Source organism: Lycium barbarum, chromosome 10 (assembly GCF_019175385.1).
Source record: "Lycium barbarum isolate Lr01 chromosome 10, ASM1917538v2, whole genome shotgun sequence".
Lineage (NCBI taxonomy): Eukaryota > Viridiplantae > Streptophyta > Magnoliopsida > Solanales > Solanaceae > Lycium > Lycium barbarum.
In genome coordinates this window covers 114,969,146-114,983,877 of record NC_083346.1, presented here as the reverse complement: position 1 = coordinate 114,983,877, position 14,732 = coordinate 114,969,146, and the positions used below count along the sequence as shown (strand labels likewise).

General features: G+C 34.7%; 1 pseudogene; it reads right to left on the bottom strand.

Annotated features, from left to right (window-relative positions):
* Window positions 1-3,724: 3,724 nt before the first annotated feature.
* LOC132616066 (WAT1-related protein At2g39510-like) lies at window positions 3,725-13,885 on the bottom strand (annotated as a pseudogene).
* Between the last annotated feature and the right edge of the window lie 847 nt (window positions 13,886-14,732).

Here is a 14,732-nt window from a genome sequence, read left to right as displayed (position 1 = left end):
CAGCAACTAAGTTAACACTACTGAAAATGGCTAAAAATCAGGAAATAATCCAGCAACTTCTTTTGATCTTTTTCTACAGTAACTGAGGCAATTAATCAACAGAGTACCTTCTTTCACCCTTGACTTGTGCAGGCCCATTTTCTAACAAAACTATCCTTCTCATTAGGGTAAAGGGCACTAATAGCTAGAATTTGAATTGAATAACCTGGAAATTTTAGAAGCTTCAACTTTAGGGAAAAAGTTGATTGTAACATTAGAACTTGAACATATATGTATATGTAGGGAGAACAATTTTTATGCTTAAGTATGCCTAGCAAGACAGAGGAGAGCAATAGCTAGAAAATAAACTCAGTATCTTGGTGAACTTGAGCTAATTGGGGAAATTGGTATCTGATGAGTTAATCTTTGACTCAGATATTACATTATAGATAATTGATACTCCGAGGACGCGGCCGTTGGAAGCGAATTGGAGTTATTCGGTGGGAGTATTGTGAGTCATAATACTTCCATAGTTGATTTTCAAATATAGCATGTTATAAATTCGTTTTCTTGCATTGCCATGATTTATCAATAAATTGATTACTTGCATATGGACAAGCGATAGTATATTCACTATATGAATATGCAGAAAAATCTTCTTACCATGAATTTCACTCTGATTTCTTGAACTTATGATAGTTTTGAGACGTTACATACTATTGGATAGTAAATTCTTTACACTGAAGATCTTGAATATATTTTGTACTATTCGCCATTAACTTGTCAGATTCGCCGTTATCTAACGTCGGGACCGTTAGACCTGGTGCACCTTGTAAGAGAACTAGTATTGTACATAGACCCTCTAGAAGGGAAACTAGCTGACGGAGTAGTCAGGCGGCTATGGAAAATCCATAGTGCTAGAAAGTATACTCAAACCTGGCATAGGCACTTCCAGATTTATAACGATATGATTGTTTAGCTAGTTTGAATTCAGTTTTCCTACATGAATTGTCATATTGATTTAAATAAGATATCTTGATATTTATAAATTGCATGATTTCTTATATATGCTTGTCCCAAATAAAACGCTATGGTTGTTGTTATTACAGGCCAGTCATTGTGACTGACCCCGCTCCCTTCGTTTTTATTTTCCTACAAATAACTTAGATGAAGGTAACATTCTGACTCAGACAGAGTGATAGACAGAGCTGACAACGAATCCAGTAAGCCCCACACTTGTTTCGCGTGGGCCATCATTTTGTTAACTACTGTAGTATATTAGTTTTTTTTTTCCTTTTCAAATTCTAGTGTTTGCTCCTTAAGTCGGTCTTGTAAATCTTATTTTAGCTTGTGTTAGTGAATTAGTGGCTTGGAACTTGTAAAGTTTTGCAAAAACCCAATGATTTGGGATTCCGATGTTCTTTAGACTTTTAGACTTAGTATGTTGTTGTTGTAGTACGTTGGGTTCTTCTTTGTTGACCGTTGACAGGTTTGACTTTACGGATTGCTCTCAGTACTGAGGAAATTTTGCCAAATTTTTAACGTGAAATGGATCAGGCTTGCTCAGTAGGCTTAGGCTTACTGGGCAGGGGTCATGGCCTAGGTGGGTGGGTCGTGTGACAAAGTATAAATTGCATTAGTCCAAAGGGATTATCCTTGAGTCACTTTACAAACTTTAAACTTATAATTTTCATTTTAAGCATTACAACTTGATATTCATGCCTAAGGGTAGAAGAATAGGAGACGAAATATTGATACATATGCTTGTTTGAGGGTTGTTTAATCTGAAAGGAGCCTCTTTTTTTTTTTTTTTTTTTTTTGGTTTTTTTGGTTTTTCAACACGAACTCTTATTGAACTGTTTTGTTTTGTGAAATCAACCTGTTAGTTTTGGAAATACAGTAGTAGCATTTACTCAAGAAAATGCATTGCGGTTTTTTTCCCCAGAAGGTGAATTGGATATACTACTACATTGCTTAGGTTTCCAATGAAATTTCCCGAGCTATAGCCAGCTACTTGAAGGGTTGCATGTATATTGAGGTTCTTAATTCTAATTCTTCAATGTGTTGTGCGTGTCTTTGATCAATTAATTCAATCAGCAAGCACACCAAGAAAAATAATTCCTTTTTTTTTCACATGGTGTCCAGTATCTGTTTTGGGGTCTCAACTATTTTAGACACGTGCTGCGTAAGATTCATATATAAAAAAATTCTCTACCGTAATTTTTTTCATTCTCAGAAGAAAGAAAAAAAGAGTATTTAGAGTTTGACTATCTCTATTCAAAAAATAGAGTATTATATATCCTATAATTATAGGGCTAGGTTCCGCTCCTCGCTCGAGCTACCAGCTTTGTTAGATTTCGTTCCAGTTTAGGTTCAAGTTGGTTTAGTGAGGACGGACGCGAAAGTCACCAAATGGAGACGAAAAGCTATGTGACCAAATAGAGGAAAGAGTTGTCGACTGCTACTAAAAACTTTGAACGGTTTCATTCTATTATGCTTGTAATTCAAAGAGTAGATCTATGCTTAACTAGGTTCGTTGGACCAATTGAGGTATTGGTGGTTCGCAAGCAAAAGAAGAACAGAAAAGAGGGGCATCTAGCTTATAATTCAGAAATGATTAAATTGAGCTGCTTCTTTTAATGTTCATTGTCGAATCACTAAACCCCTCCCACTCCAACTACGTGGAGTTACACTTTTAACTTCTAGAACCGGAAAAAGCATAAGCAAAACAGGTCTTTACCAAATCATATTTTCCTAAGCATTCAAAACTGCCTATACTCAATTTGTCTTCAAGAAAAAATAATTGATTCAAAATTATCTTTCTCCCAGCGAATTTTCAATTAATAATTCGGAAAATTTTGTTTACAACTAACAATAACATATTGGGGACATAAATTTCTTAAAAGTGGTGACTACTTTAGCACACAGAAAAAAAGGCTCATGCATAATCCGCATGTACATGCCCTTCGCTTTCTCTTTTGTTGTACTGTTATATTAAGTTTCTATTTTAGGGGTTCTTGATTTAATAACTAGATTTTAAATTTTAATATATATACATATTTAATAAATTTCTTAACACAAATATATTATTTAATTTGACCAAAGTAGGTTCGGTCGAACCCGTATTGCTACTTCTACTTTCATCCCTGGTTATACTATTTGAGCCAAGTTTATTCTTTTCTCTGTTTCAATTAATGTCTCACTTTTCTTTTTAATTTATTTAAAAAACAATGTCACATTATATATTTAAAAATAATTTAATTTTAGAATTTTCCTTTTATCTTTAATGAGGCAATTTATTGCAGTACAAATAAAAGTCTAGGACTTGTTTTAGATCATAAATTTCAAGAAAATTCTATTCTTTCTTAAGTGCAAGTGTAATTATGCCACATAAATTGAGAAGATAGAGTAGTATTCTATTCATGGGATCAAAATAGCTCCTAATATCCCAATGTCATGGATATAACTTATTTCTTCTTTGTCATTCCAAATTAGTTCATTATTATGCGCGTTAATTGCATAAATTGATGTAATAGGCGATTGGTGTTTTCCTAAATTATAAAAAAAAAAAAGAGAGAGAGAGAGAGAGAGGAGAAGAAGAAGAAAAAGCAATCTCTGTTGGGAAAATTACTTGATCAAACATAACCAAAACCAGCCTCTAGTAGTGCTCGACTTATTTTTCCAGACAAAAAAAGAAACAAAACATTAGGGGATCAGCCAAAAAAATAAAGGGTGGGGGGTGGGGTTCTAATAAGCTCAGACGTCAGATTGATTCGATATCACTAGCTAAATTATAAGTCTTAGTTTTTTTAAACAGATTCCTTTCCAATTACTGCATGATTTGATGATTTTATCTCAGCTATCAATTCTTTATCATCTGATTCAACCCTTTCATCAGTGCTCAACTTTGAGGAAGTTTCCATATTACTAGGTATAATCCAATAACAATGATAGCAGCTCCCACAACCCTACATTAAAAATCAGTACAAAATTAAATTAGAAAAATTCATTTTGTACTATTCAATTAAAGAAAAAACACAGAAAACAGCAACGATCAACTATTGTCTTTAAGTAAAAACAATAAAAATAAAAAGACGTCGTTAACTCTATCTAACGATAGATTAGTGATGAATTATTAAGAAATTCTATTAATACACACTATTTAAATAAATATATATATATATATGAATTCTCTACGACTTTTATAGCTATTAATTTCTTCTAGTAACTCTACTTGAAATAAGACCTCATGAATCTTAAACAATCCTCCGTCACTAGTGCAAAGAGTTTAAGTATGATGTATTGATGGTTTAATTTTTTATTTTTTTTAACATAATCAAGTCATTTGTGAGGTCTTATTTCAACTAAGTAATCTACTTTCACTTGCTAAATGATACCAAAAATATTTTACCGTCGGTGTACATAAATTCAAATTCGTTAAAAATGTGAATAATGGGAATAATAAGCATTTAAGTACCTTCCCAAGTTGAGCTGTTCAAATAAAATGAATGAACCCAAAATGGCAACAATAACCATGTTGAGAGGATTAAAAACAGTGACAAAACCTGGCCCTTTGGCCTCCATTATTAATCCAGAAACATAACAACCAATCCCAGAATTAACAATTCCCTGCATCCATAAAAATATTTATGAATAAATTAAGCTGTAGTAGAGTAATTAATGACTGATATAACAATAATATATCCTCAGTATAAAAGATTTTCTTTTACATAATCAAGGTATCCAAAGAATATTTACACTTAAGCCAGAGGCGGATGCACAACTTTAAACTTGTGGGTTTTGAATAGATTATTTATGCATATTAAGTAGATTTTAAAAAAAAAATTAACATATATAGCCACGAACACAAAATAGTAGCTGGCATATGTATAATATGTGTATATATTATATATTTCATAAGAGGCTGTTATTTTTTTAGGCCAAGCGGCCATCTTAACTTCCCCTTTCTAAAAGTACATATAAGGTCTAAGCTAAATTTCTTGAGTTTTGCCGACCCGTTATTTGTATTAGGATATTCGCCCCTGACGTAAACCTTCTTAAAATATAGAATTTATAATCTTGAAAATAAGATAAGTTATTGACTACAAGAAGTAAGAGTAAATATGATCGAATAAAAATCTCTTCCGGTGGGTTCTTCCTTTATCTGTCTTTTCCACTAACAGTATCTGTAACTTAAAACACAGTAAAATATTAGGAAAAATGAATTAAGAAATTGTTAGGGTTACGGAGTAAAGAGACGCAAAGAATTTACTGGTGCCCCAGTGAAGGGACCAAATTGCAGAATTGTCCCTTTGAACCACAAGTGCAGTGCCTGGGGTTCATTGGAACCCTTTTTGTCGGAAAATTACACTGTAGATATAAGGTTAAATTTTTATTTTATGTGTATATATTAAATGTTGATCCCCTTATAACAAACCAAAAGCTTAGCTCAGTGGTAAATGGGGGTTCAAATTTATGTAGAGCATACAGGTTTGAGTCTCACTGACAAAAGTTTTTCAAAATTTTTGAACCCCTTATCAAAGATTCTGCCTCTACTACTGATTTCATGTGTATCATAATCTATTAATGATAATATAAGAAGACTTTATTAGTGTGCAACTGTTAAAAAGTATGTTCATTGAGAAACCATCAAATAAAAAGAGTGTTAAATTAGTGGAATAGCTTTAAATATTTCAGAAAATCCCGAAATGAGAAGATTGTTATATAATGACAGAGAAAAACTGGTATCCGAGACATGCATATAAAGGTTAATCAGAAAGGATTAACACTTATGTATTTACAGCGTAAATAATTTAACACTCTCAACATATTTTAACTTGGTGTAGCAAGTTAATTGTCTTACTTTCCAAGTTACTAATCTTATTTATTACGGACAATTACCCATAATTGTCTTTTAAGCGACTAATTGAATGTTAAGCTTTAAAGTTATGAGCTTTAAAGATGAGTGTAGTGTGAATTGGAAAATGGTGGAAAAATAAAATAGAGGGAAATGAAATTCAAATAAATTTCATTTTGCAAAAGTCCTTTGTGGCACTTTGTCCCTCATTGGTGGGGGAAAGCACTTCTTGTGTACTTATATATAGAATCACCTCTTCTAGCTCTTAAAGAGTTTAGAGGAGGGACTCCCCTTGCGTCGTTGTCATCGCTTGGCTTGGATGTGGATTTGGTATTGATAATCTTTTTAGATCAAATTTATGAACAGGTATTTCCGCACATATTCATACCCAAAATTCCGAGGCTTCGCCTCAGTTTTGTGTCACTGAAAAATTTCGAACTTTATATCCCCTCTTCACTCTTTCATTGTGCATTTCTTTCAAAAGCAAAACGCAAGTGTTCAGCGTGATTTGTTGCCGCCCTTTGAGTTTCCGAAATTCTGCAATTTGCATTGCCGCTATTGCAAAATAGTTTTCCGTTCTATCCTGGGAGAAATTAATCTATTAACCTTAGCAACCTTAGCAACTGTGAGGGGATTAGTTGAACACTTAGAGATAACATTGAGTAAAAGTTCTTTTACTATTTTTGTATAGTGTATATAACTTACATTCTAGTTACTAGAAAAACAAACATGGATTAGGAAAAGAGATCGAGATGTACTATCAAGTAAGTAAAAATTCACAGATATCTACAATTCAGTCTTTTTAGTTGAAAAATAGCTATTGTCCTGGTGTTTCAAAATCCACAAGAGAAACTTCATGATAGTATCCCGAAATTTTCACTCGGTGATTATTTTCCAAAGATAGAATTGAAATGTGACCAGTAAATATTACTCCCTCCGTGCCAATTTATGTGATATAGTTTGACTGGACACGGAGTTTAAGAAATAAAGAAAGACTTTTGAATCTTGTGGTTTAAAACAAGCCGAAGATATTTGTGTGGTTATAAATCATCTCGTTAAGCGTAAAAGGTAAAGTTTAAAGTTAAATTGTTGTCAAATAAGAAAATGTATCATTCTTTTTTAGATGCACTAAAAAAAAAAGCATATCACATAAACTAAAACAGAGAAAGTATTTCATCGTATACCACCAGAAGGTTATAAAAGCAGGCCCAACAGAAACAACCAGCACCAATGAAGAGAGCACCTTTAACAGGATTGAGCTGAGTGGGAGAAGCAACATGAGTAGTGATACTAGGAACATGATGTTTGGTCCATGGCAATCTAATTGTCGGTCCTCCAACAAGGCTCATTATTGTTGCACCTCCAAGTGTTACTATTGTCCCCACGGTTTTTGCTTGGCTAGGTAGTTTCCATATGTCCACATTCTCAAGCCTACAATATGTTCAAGTTATAACCTATTATTCCACCTGAATTAACTTGTATACGCTGATAATGGAGTACGCGACTTTTGTAGCACAAAAAAAAAAGTTGAATTAAACTAGCACAAAAACAAAAATATTACTAGGTTTCACGCACTAATTTAGTGCGTGAAAGGACCAAACTGCAAAAATGCAAATTGGGCCTTTCACGCACGAATTTCGTGCGTGAAGGAGGCAACAAAAAGTCGCCCCCTCCTTCCCCACCACAGACCCGACCATTTCACCCATCCACCAACCCGCCATTAACCCCGTTTTCAGTGGTCCCCAACCCCCCCCCCCCCCCCAAAACGCTATTTTCGTGTTGTTTTTCAATCCAAAACTCAATATTCTTGGTATATTGAAGTGTAGGAACAAGTTTCTAAGGTCAGATTTTGGAATAAAGCAGCGCAGAGCTCATTTTGAAAACTCAAAAACACCTTCATTCTAGGTATTTTACTACGAATTTTTTATTACATTGCTAAATATATTATTGCCTTAGGTATGGTGGGAGGGATCTGTGGTGGATTGCGCATTTTGTTTTTGTGCGTTTTTGGGCAGTCCGCACCCACCACTGGCGACTGCCCCCTTTAATTTTTTTTTTTAATTTGTTTATCTATTGTTAATTAGTTAATTATTTATTGCTTGTTTATTTAGTATTTGTTAATTGTTCGATTAGCGACTTAAGTATTTATTAATTGTTAGATTAGTTATTTCAATTGTTAGACTGGCTAATTATTTATTTAGTTTTTGTTAAGCCAATTGTTTATTTATTAATAATTTTTTAATTGTTTCATTAGTTAATTAATTGTTTATTTGTTAAATATACGATAATAATTTATTAATTTTTTGATTAGTTACTTAATTATTTATTTATTAAATATATGATAATAACTTGTTAATTATTTGATTAGTTAGTTAATTGTTTATTTATTAATTATTTATACTAATTGTATGCTAACTAATTGTTAATTATTTGACTTATTAATTTTTAATCTTTATATTTTAGGATTGAAAACCCTTAGTTTAGGATTCATAACCCGTAGCTTAGGATTGAAAACCCTTAATATAATTTTCGATAAAAGATTACATAACTAATATTACTTGTTAATGATTTATTTAAAATACGTAAAACAGATGGGTCACCACAATCCTTAATAAAATTTTCGATTAAAGATTACATAACTAATATTACTTGTTAATGATTGATTTAAAATACGTAAAACAGATGGGTCACCACAATCCTTAATAAATTTTTTGATAAAAGATTACATAACTAATACTACTTGTTAATGATTGATTTAAAATGCGTAAAACAGATGGATCACCACCCTCTTGATCCGGGGCCCTTCGATCGAGAGTTACTGTATCTTCAGCCCGAGCATAGGTCGCAACATATATGGACATCCGATCTGCAACCTGAGTCTCAGGTCCGTACCCGGTTAGGGGACTCAGCATGGGAGATCTTAGCTGCTCGCCCCCCACATCCTCGTGTCCTGGATATACTACGTCGGGGCGGTATCTACCGGTGCGTCGAAGTTGGTGGGTACAGCACGATAGGTCGCTAGTGACGGCATTGATTGAGAGGTGGCGACCGGAGACGCACACATTTCATCTCCGCACCGGTGAGGCTACCATTACCCTTCAGGATGTAGAGGTCATTTATGGGCTACATGTTGATGGACGCCCATTGTATATTGAGAAGCCTCCTGTGCTGCCGCCTTATCGGGATGAGTTAACTAGGCTCACCGGTTTCCCGGCTCTGGATGGTCATATTTCCGGCCAGAGTCGGCTTTTATTGTCGGCCCTTTACGCTCACTTGCGCCTCACAGACATGCAGCATCCGATTGGAGAGGACACGCCTCAGGCTGATGTTGACCGACGTGCGCGTCTATACCTACTCATCATATTCGAGGCCATCTTGTTCCCGAACACTTTGGGTTCGCATATGAGCTTGCGGTATCTTCGGTATATCGACGATCTCGCCGAGATAGGATGTTATAGTTGGGGCGCTGCTGTGCTGGGCTACATGTATCGAGGATTCTGCTGATGTTCTATGGGCACGAGGGTAGAGGTCCCTGCATTTTGCTCGCTCCTTCAGGTAATATATTTAAGGGTGTGTAATTAAACACAAAATATATTTTTTTTAAAACGACGACTGATAAAATTTCTTTTAAATGACTATATCAGATATGGGTGTGGACTAGGTTGAGACCTTTTCAGCCCATACCAGCTCACCCTCCTGCTGACTATCTTACTGTGCCGATGCCATACGCGCGGAGATGGTCGCGAGGCGTACGCCGACGTGCGGAGATGCACCACAGCCTTTTCCCGTTTAGGGATCAGCTAGACCGCATGACGGCGCAGACAGTATGTTCATATTTTGGATCCACACGCTAGACCACATAACTACTATTTTAGTCTTTTATTGCTAACTAGTTCAATTCTTTTTACAGGCTTTTATATGGACGCCGTATGATCATATTTTGGATGAGCTGCCGGCGTTTTGTAGGGCTGGTCAGCACATGTGGATGCCACGGTGTCCATTGGCATACTTCTTTTCAATCACTGCCAAGGTATATGACAGCTCTACAACATTTTAATCATGGTACTATTGTAGAGTGGCGGCTTATAGAGGGTAAAATCTTCAACTTCGTATTTTGGACATTCAAACCATGCATTGATGGTTTTGCTCGCTGCCGTCCAGTGATATCCATAGATGGTACACATGTATATGGTGCCTACGACATCAAGCTCCTAATTGCAATAGGAATGGATGCCAATGGGTCAATATTTCCTCTTGCTTTCGCAATTGCCGCTAACGAGAGCAACGACACATGGGGATCTTTTTGACCCATTTGAAAACTCATGTTATTAAGGATCGTACCGGCATATGCGTGCTGTCTGATCGTCATAAAGGCATATTGCACAATATGGATAATTTACCGGGGTGGCAGCCTCCCTTTGTTTACCATCGCTATTGTTTAAGTCACTTGAAGGCAAATTTGCAATCAAAGTTTCACAATGGCACTCTAAACAAATTGATGTGGGGGGCTGTGATGGAGCATCAACAACGAAAATGGGCTGCAAAAATGGATCTGATCAGGGCAGTGAGTGAACCCGCATACGTTTGGTTGATGAAGCTCGAAGTTGAAAAATGGACGCTTCATGCTGATGGAGGCAAAAGATGGGACATGCTCACAACAAACAGCTCAGAGTCTTTCAATGGCTTGCTGAAGTCTGCTCGAGGACTACCTGTCACCGCAATGGTGAGAATGACTTTCAAGCAGGTTGTGGAGCGATTTGTGGTTAGGACAAGGCAAGCCAGAGCGATATTAGCCGACGGCGGGACATTGATGCCAAAGCCCTTCAAAAATATGGAGCATTATAGAAAAAAATGTGAGCATCACCAAATGACCGAGTATGACCCAATTCAACATGTGTATGAAGTTAGGACGGGTTATTACAACGGTAAGGGTGGAAACGTGTATACCGTTTATGAGGCAACAAGAACATGCACTTGTGGTAAGTGGCAAACGTACCACATGCCGTGTTCTCATGCTGTCAAGTGCTTCGAGAGAATGAGAAAAACAATAACATGTTATGTGGCGGGGGAATACAAGGTCCACAGTTACCTTAGAGCATATTTCGGCCAATTGCACCCACTTGGTAATGAAGCTTATTGGCCAAACGAACCGTTTTCGATGGTTGCTAACAAGGATTACATCAGGAAATTGGGCATTTACTCACGGAATCGTAGACCCAATCAAATGGATGTTAGTGAAAGAACTTACTCTCGCAAGTGCTCTACATGTAAGCAATATGGCCATGACAAGCGTTCGTGTGGGCAACAAGGCCATGGTAGTACAAGCACGTCTCGAAGTAATAGAGCCTCCACAACTTGAAGATTGTATTGTTATTGTAATTTATTATTGTATTGCTTTGAATTAGTATTGTAATTAAATTGAATGAATTATTTTTTAATTAGTATAAACCTCTCGTATTGGATGAATTATTATTAAATCAAATATTTATATTTGTACATTCAAATATAATAAAACACTTAAATCAAAATCCTATAAATATGACATGTTTCAAAACTTATTTCGGGACACTTTAGAACCCCTAAAACGACGATCCAAACGTTTAGGTGGACTTGATGTAATGAGCCGACATTATTATACGCAAAAAAAGATATTAAGTTTTATATAAAATATTGATATTTTGAGGTCTTGAAACATGACTAATCTTTGCCCAAAGTATGGGAAAAAAGGCGATTTGAAAGGTAACACAAAAAAAAAAAAAAAAAAAAAAAAGAGGGCCTCCTTCACGCACGAATTTCGTGCGTGAAAGGCCCAACTTGCATTTTTGCAGTTTGGTCCTTTCACGCACTAATTTAGTGCGTGAAACCTAGTAATTTTATTTTTATTTTTTTGTGCTAGTTTGGTTCAACTTTTTTTTTTTTTTTTTGTGCTACAAAAGTCGCGGACTCTTGATAATGTAATGATATATTTACGTTGTCAATAATTATAAGTTAAGTGACTTGATAATATTAAAAAAAAAATATTAACACTGTCACTTCATAAAATTAAACTTTATCCCATATCATTGGAAATGACTTGATCCACTAACCTACATCTACACTTCTCTGTTTTTGAACATTTTTTTTTTTTGGTGCTTCTATGGCACGTATGAACTAATGATTGGTCTTGGGATTTACATTTGTCTTGACTCGAGTCCAGGTTTTTGTGTAAATTTTAAGTAAACTTATTCTTTATATATCTTATTCTTTATATATAACAAAGTTATGTGCTTTATTTTTCAAGTTATTATTTATTTTTATTTTTTTGTTATGTTATTGTAGGTCAATATAATTTGGAAGTGTAAATAAATTCGTACACAGAACTTAAACTCATTATTATCTTTAATATCTAGTGTAGCCATTTTTTTTGTTTTGATCTATCAATGGGAGTTAAGTGCACGTAATAAACTAATTAGTTGCAAAAAAATGGCCTATTTTACCTTAATATCCAGGCTAACAAAAAGATGATGGCTGGAAGAACGTTGCACATTGCTGTTGTAAAAGGAGCAGTGGTATATTTCAACCCTGCGTAATATAAATTCTGGTCGATGACACGCCTGCATAGAATAATTTAGTTTTAAAACATCATTAGATAAATATATATTAAATTAAATGTATTATAAACAAATGTATGTTGGTAGTATATATCAAGAATATTTACTCCAACAAGCCCAGCAGCATAATCTTCCCGAAAATGGATAGAGTCATTTTTGGCCTTATTCTCCTGTATGTTAATTAATTAAAAACAACCAGAGATAGGACATTAGTTTCTAACCAAATACTTCATCTAAATAAAATAATGTCTCAATGCTTAAAGTAAGTGGTGAAGTCAGGAAAATCGCCAAGTTTATTTAAGATTTAATATATATGAATAAAAAGTAATATTTGAAAAAAAAAATGTTTGTGTTGAAAAATATCCTTCGCTAAAGGTACGTAACTACACCGCCCCTGCTCAAAACACACAGTAATATCTAAATTCTGGATTTGTCATTGGTCTGTTTGTGAGCGCGTGTGCGTGTGTGTATGTGTGAATAAAACAAGTATTGAATAGAATGATACACACACACACACACATATATATATATATATATATTTGGGTACCCGGATCTTTCAAACTCAGAACCACTGATGAAGTCAAAAAATCACTAAGGGCATTCATGATCTAATATATACGTATATGACATAATATTTAACCTATATATGCATACGGTATAATTTTTCGATGAAGGTTGCAGAGGCGGATCCAGAATTTTAACTTGATGGGTTCATCAACCTTTAAAATTCTTAGCACTAAATTCCCTATTCTTTTAAAATTATGGATCATAATCAAATATATTTAAAAAATTTGTTGTTTTACACACATATATTTATTTTGCATGTCAAAAATTCTGCATTGAGCTACATCCACAATGGAAGGGTGTTCAATCGAGCACACCTTTTGCTAAGGGTACATAGCTCCGCCCCTGCTCAAAACCGGATTTTGCAACTCAAATTCAGTGGCAAGTAAAGGCAGAAACATTATTAGGGTATTCAAGATTTAATATATACGTAAAAGCTAAAAGATAATTTTGCAAAGGTTGTTTCACTGATTACCCTTTGCTCTGCCCCTGCTCAATACGCATTGTAATATTAAAATTCTGAATCTGTCGCTGATTTGTGTTTGTGACTACGTGAGGACAAAGTTAGGAGTAGCTAGGTACTAAATTAAAGGTCACCTTTCTAGGAGAGCAGCAAAAGGAGCAAATACAACCACAGCAAAGACATTTCTGTAAACAGCAAAAGTGTAATGACTTATTCCATCATTCAATGCAGTTTTAGCTATAATTGCTGCGCCTGCATATCCAAATTGCAAGAGAATTACAGCCAAATATGGCTTTGCTCTCATCAAAACCTTCAATAATCATTCCTTAGTATTTGATGACATGATTTAAATAAAACTGAAAATTGATGAACAAATGCTTAGAATATTGTTTTAATTGCTTTGCATAACGTATAACAAACTTCCCTCTTGAGTGGTATATATAGGGGACAAAAATTAAAGTGATTTAAGCACGTCTGCATATCATGAATTTAATTATCTACGGATTCCACTATCTTTTATTATAATAAAATAATGGGAATGTTAAGTTAAACACTTCTTCATCAAGCTAAACAACTTTTGATGAAGAGGTTGTTGAAAATAGCAAACCTAAATGTTTAAATGTCTAGGTTCATAATTTGGTATATCCATATGATTATTAGGAAATCTAGGTGCATGATTTGATGATTTTAATGTGGGCAAGTTCATAGTATGTGTGTGAATAATAGTTTTATGTCTATAATCATTCTTTAGCATCTATATAAATCCCCTTGTAATGTTATTATGTAAGATTGAAGGCTTTCTAATGATATGAAGTGAGTTTAATGTCTTTCTCCCTCTTCCATCCTCCTTGTGTCCTATGATAGTATCAGGACCAGTCTTAATATTTTCAACAAGTGGTATTAGAGCGCTAGTTCGATCCCGGAAGGTATAAAGATGAAGACTTTTTCTCCATTGGAGATATGTCTCTAGGCTTGAGAGGTCCTGTTGAGAGGCTTGCTATGTGCAAAAGAAGAGTGAATTCTCCGGATTTGTGAAGAGAAGAACATCTCATCGAGAAGATGTAAGTCTGGAAGGATATTACAAGACAGGAACAGAAGACAAGAAAAGTGTTTCGTGAGTTTGTGTTTGCTATAGCCTAAACTTAGAGAATGAATTGGCTATAGTTGTGAAGGTGTACACAAAGAGGAATGTTGAAAACAAAGCTAAAATCATCAACATTAATTGAAGAAAAGACATTTAAGTTTAAGAAGTGATGTTGAAAATAGTAAACTTAAATGT